The sequence below is a fragment of the Python bivittatus genome, unplaced genomic scaffold (assembly GCF_059951505.1).
Source record: "Python bivittatus isolate LINGU-HERP-01145 unplaced genomic scaffold, Pbiv_v1 ctg000430_np1212, whole genome shotgun sequence".
NCBI lineage: Eukaryota > Metazoa > Chordata > Lepidosauria > Squamata > Pythonidae > Python > Python bivittatus.
Window position 1 is genome coordinate 6,144,227 of NW_028277071.1, and position 5,987 is coordinate 6,150,213.

The window sequence follows — 5,987 nt, forward strand, 5'->3', positions numbered from 1 at the left end:
TTTTTTCAAAATACCTGATGCTGTTATTTGATTTAAAGAGTAAACAGATGGCCATCTTCCCTGCCTGGCTGCAAGATGGGAACTTCTCCTGGTGACTTCTGCAGATGCTTAATTACAGTTCTATAGCTTGATATTTTCATTCTATCTAATAATAACTCTGAATGCTGATTCTTCAGTAGGCCAAGTTATGTCATCTATGAGGTTGGTCCTCATGGAAAATGCAAAATTTGCAAATGGACTCAAGAACATGGAAGAAAAAAATAAAAGGGGAAAACTAAAAACAGCTCACTGAGTCTGCCCAGTGGGGGAACACAATGAGGACTTTCTTGAGTGGGGAGATTCTCTTTTTGGGAAGCAATCTCAGAAACCCTCAAGCCATGCTGGATTTGCTCACCACAACTTTGAAGTGTCCCTGGAAACAAACCAGCAACCAGTGTAGCCCACAAAATATTGGTGTGACATAACAATACTGGCTTGTCTCGTCTTGCATGTGAGTCATTATATTTTGCACTTGTTCGTTTCTTGCTAGTCTTCAAGGAGGGTCCCATGTAAAGAGCATTACAGTAGTCCTATGTATATATGTATATGTGTGTGCGTGTTTTCCAATATTCATAGCACACCCTAGTCCAAGCAGGCACTGGGCAAGGTATAAGAAAATCAACACAAACACAAAAGATTAACAATTAACAAAAGATCATGAAAGCTATCAATACAAACATAGATCATCATAGGCTCCATCCAGTTCAATGCCTCTCCTGAAAACAGGGGTGTTCACAGTGGAAGGTCAAACAGTGAAGAAGGCAGTCAAGGCTGGCGTATCAAAACCGCACCCGTTTTTATGTACATCATCATGCAACTAAAATAGGACGGGACTTCAATTGTGCAGATGTGGGTGCCATCTTGACTTCTACCTTCTTCCCACACCCCTCCCTGAAAGCCTGTTCCTATAAAGCATAATTTGAACTAGCAATGATTTCCTGAATCCTTTGAATTTTGTTTTGTTTTTAAAGTCATTCTCAGAAGTTTTTTCCAGGTGGATATGGCTGAGTTTTTCTTAATTCCAGCATTGCTCCAAGCACGTAAGTTATTCCATTGCATCGAGTGCTACCGAAAACATTCTGAATTATCGAATGTCTGCTTATATGGTTTTGCCTTTGCCATTTTTCAAAATCTGTTGAACGTTTGCACCAGACATAGTCTTCCAATGCCTGAGGTTTGCAGACTAGCAGAGAAAACGAAGAGAGGAGGGAATCTGATTCTGAATCTGATTCAGGCAAGTATAACAAATCATTTCATAAGAGCCAATGATTGGAAAGAGAGGGCTGAAAGACAGGCTACTCTATCAATTTTCCTTCCCATTTACTTATTTTCCTACCCATCCAGTTGTTATTTATTTTATTCTGTTTAAAAAAATTCTAATTTATCTTCAAAATATAGTTTCACTAGGAATTTTTGTTAACAGTTGAACTTACATATGCATGTGTTTTTATGCAAATCTATCCAAACGTACACATTTCTGCTTGCAATTTTTCCTGAATAACAGTGTTACAAGCAAGTTTCTCCAATGTAAAACATCTCTGTGCATAATTTTAATGAATACATGCATTATTGCACAGACTTGTATCTAATATTTTTTTTAAAAAATTAATCACGTGCCATGAAAAATTTGGAGGTGCTTTAGCAAAAGAAGAGAACAGCATATAGAAGCAAGACAGTAGATAGTAACTAAGTGTGGCATTTCAGGCAAACACTGAATAGAAGCAGGAAGGGTCTTTAATTACCTTTTTTTGGGTGGGGGTGTCTTTGAATCAGGTTTTGAGTCAGAGCCACCAGCAACTGCCTGGACAAGCCCCTGAAGTTTTCTTGGCAAGATTTCAGAAGTGGTTTGCCATTGCCTGCTTCCTAGGGCTGAGAGAGAGGGACTGGCTGAAGGTCACCCAGCTGGCTTTGTGCCTAAAGTGGGACTAGAACTAACAATCCCCCAATTTCTAGCCAGATGTCTTAATTAGTATATCAAACTAGTTCTCCTTGAACTATCTACTGATAATGACATAAGAAGAGCCTAAATGGATCTTAGTCCAGCATTTTGGCCCACCCTGCCTCCAACCCAGAGATAACATTTGAATCTTCAAGACCAATTGCCCTTAATCCATCAGTCCTCCATTAATTTATCTAATCCCTCTTAAGCCATCCAAGCTTGTTTTTCATGCAGAAGATTGCTTGCTTCAATCCCAGACATCCTGAGGGAAATATATATTGGGGAATAAGGCTGGAGAAAAAAAAAGATCAGGACTGGGCAGTTGTTTTCTCTAGAATATGCCACTCTTTCCTAAACTGGGCACCTTCTGGATGTGTCCACTTCAGTTCCAGGATTCCCAGCCCACCTGGCTGTTGTTGAGGATTCTGAAAGTTGAAGTCTGCAGAACTGGAGCATGTTCAGGTTGAAGGATGATTAGAGTAGACAAGAATGGGCTGGAAAACCAAGAGAGCCTGTCAACAAAAGGTAAACACATTTGGTCAGCATGGACAAGTATAGGGAGATATGTCCAGATCTATTCATTAATAGAGAGAAGAGCTCCTCCTACTGGCACATAAGAGCAAGATTATAGATCTGAGTCAGCCAGCTCAAACCCAAGGCTGAGATCACAGAACCTGGAGTAGGGCCATTTGTTGTTCAGCAGGTTGCAGAAGCACAGTCCTTGTCTTAATCTTTGTGTGGACCAGGCCATCAAGTAAGTCACAATGTGGCTCATTTCTTCAGCAATGTCAAGTTGGGGGAGAAACCTGGGAAAACCTTTTCCAACCTAGGAAAACCTTTGTGTATCCCAGGCAGAATGTTGACCCAAACGATGCAGCCCAGCAACCAGGAGGACTCCTGCCCTCCTCTCCTGGTGTGGAAATAATCTTCCTCTCTGGGATCTGAGCCAGGGCTACAAAGGTGGCAACTTGGTGTGTGTTTCAGTCACTGGGTAAAGCAGCAAAACAGATCCTGCCAAGAAAAGATATTTGGGATACAGGAAGATGCCGTTGGTAAGTAGAGCATATTTATTGAGATAAGCACAAGGAAGTCAACTGATTATTTTTTCATCTTGCAATATTCTTTGTGGGGACTGCTTGGTGTTTTCTTTTTCTTTCTCTCAAAATCATTTTCTTAACTGTAATTCACATTCTGTATTGAGCATTGCAAATCTATGAAGCATCACCAGGAAAGTTTTGACCTGAATCAGGACTGGTAAGAAACCCCCTTTGTTTTCATGTTGAAAATCATTCTCTTCACCTGTAATTTGCCTCCAGGTTTCCTGTTGGTGGCAAATGGAAATTCTGAGAGCAAATCATACTTGTTTTCATTCGGAAGAATTATGAATGAGAATTGCAAAATTCAGGGCACAAGAAGACTTTGGTATAGTGGGTGTTTCTCAAAGCATAACCTTTGTTTTTCAGGTGCTATAAGAATCATAGGAAAACATCAAATGTAGAACCAAAGCATGTCTGAATTCATCCTCATGGGTTTTTCCATTGGCCATCACACTGAGCTTCTGCCTGCCTTCCTCTTCTTATCCATGTACATTGCAAGCTTGGGGAGCCAATATTATTGTCCTCTGCATTGTATTGGCAGATAACCACCTCCATACCCCAATGTACTTCTTTCTTGGCAATGTCTCCATACTGGACATCTTCTTCACCTCTGTCACAGGCCCACAATTGCTCTGGAACCTCCTCTCTGGTGACAAGTCTATCTTTTTTTGCTGGCCGCATGACACAGCCTTATTTCTATTTCTTCCTAGGGACAGTAGAGTTCCTTTCCTTTACCTCCATGTCCTATGACCGCTATGCCACCATAGGTAACCTGCTGCAATATCATGCAATCATGAATAGCCAGGTCTGCATCCAGATGGTTTTGGCTCGCTGGCTGAATTAGTTCCTCTCAGTTCTTATTCCCACCATTACAATCACCAGGCTATCCCACTGCAAGTCTAATGTCATCAGCCATTTCTTTTGTGATAGCGGCCCCCTGCTGGCTCTGTCCTGCAGTGACACCCATCAAATAGGGTTGATGGACTTTGTGCTGTCCTCTGTCATTATCCTCCGTTAGTCTTAATGCTAATTTCTTACATATGCATCATCTCAACAATAATGCACATCTGTACCACTTCAGGTCAGGCAAAAGCCTTCAATACTAGTTCTACTCATCTCACAATCATCTCCATCTCCTGTGGCATTAGCATCCTCATCTATGTCACGCCATCCCAAAAGGAGACTCTTGAAATCCATAAGGTCTCTGCTCTTCTCACCACAATTGTCTGTCCTTTTCTGAACCCATTTTTCTTCACACTGCAAAATGACACAGTGAAACTGGTACTAAGAGACATGCTGAGGAAAAACATAGAGCCAATTACTCATAAAGCTTGGGGTATGTGGAGAAGGAAGACCAAAATAAGTAGGGAAACCATACAGAAATGTAAGAAGATAGCCCAGTGAAGGAAAGATTTTCTTCTTTATGATTCTTTAACTTCTATGATGATGATAAGATGGAAAAACAACAATGAAATTCTTATACATGAGAACATCAATATTCTGTTTATTCTATCCTTCTCAAGAAACAGCAATTAAAAGGAGAGGTACCCTCTCAGAATTAACTCCAGTCTTGAGCTGCCTATATCTGCAGGATCCAACACTAGCTGGAAAGTGATAGACTGACACAACACAATTTCCTATTAGTTTGTTTCTCTTTTGAGGTCCCAGAACCTCTTAGATCATTGCGTGCTCTGTTTCCACAGCAGTTGTTCTTTGTAAAGTACATATGAATGTACTTTTACCAAACCATCCATTATTTTCAGCAGAGGCCCCCAAAGTTAACGTGTTGAGTTTTAATTCTTGATCAAAGTTTTGAAGTCAAGGAGGCTACCTCTGTGCATTTGATTTCACCCCCCCATACACGCAAACACACACACAAGACTTCCCCGAATCAAATTCCATGTAAGATATAAATGATGTTCCTTTGGATTGCTGAAGGTAGACTTCCGTGTGGAAAATCCTAGGGAGGAATTTCATCTCTGTGTAATCCTAAAATAATATGGCCAATGGTCAATTCAAGAGTTACCTGGTTCTATTTCCCCCCCAACATTTGTGATAACTTTCACTCAGTGGACAGAAGGGACTTCTTGGTGTTAAAGCTACCTTTCAGGATAGCCAATATGTTTAGGTTTCGTTCTTGTCAGTAGCTCCAATCCCATTTGAGCAGGGAATATTGGCATTTTCATGTTAAGAGCAATTTAATCTTCCCTTCCCTTCCCTTCCCTTCCCTTCCCTTCCCTTCCCTTCCCTTCCCTTCCCTTCCCTTCCCTTCCCTTCCCTTCCCTTCCCTTCCCTTCCCTTCCCTTCCCTTCCCTTCCCTTCCCTTCTCTTCCCTCCCCTCCCCTCCCCTCCCCTCCCCTCCCTTCCCTTCCCTCCCCTCCCCTCCCCTCCCCTCCCCTCCCCTCCCCTCCCCTCCCCTCCCTCCCCTCCCCTCCCTCCCCTTCCTTCCTTCCTTCCTTCCTTCCTTCCTTCCTTCCTTCCTTCCTTCCTTCCTTCCTTGGAAATCTTTGAATTAAAATACATATATAGACATACAAATATATTTCAAAAATTCTTTCTTGAATTGTGAAAGAATGTCTCACTGGAGAAGAAGAGAGGGAATGCACATGGAAACAGAAAAGAGAGATCAAGAAGAGCCTGGAGATGACACATTTCATAAGAGCTCTCCATCCCAAGACGGGGAAGTTGAGCTATTTCCACTTCATTAGGAATGACATCTAGAATCAAAGGAGGTGTTATATGCTTAGATTTGAGCCAAGATCTGATAGAATGTCACCTAGAAGAAGATCAAGAGGAGATGTGTAGAGTAATCAATTCAAGTTGCAAGAAAGCAGATTCTGACTGAAGGTTAGAAAAAGCTTTCTACCATTACCGCAGTAATTGTGCAGGGTCATCTTCAAAGCCCCTAACCC

At 41.7% G+C, this 5,987-nt stretch overlaps 1 pseudogene; it reads left to right on the top strand.

The window, feature by feature from the left end:
• Window positions 1–3,470: 3,470 nt before the first annotated feature.
• Window positions 3,471–4,479, top strand: LOC112541769 (olfactory receptor 6J1-like; annotated as a pseudogene).
• The last annotated feature ends 1,508 nt before the right edge of the window (window positions 4,480–5,987 follow it).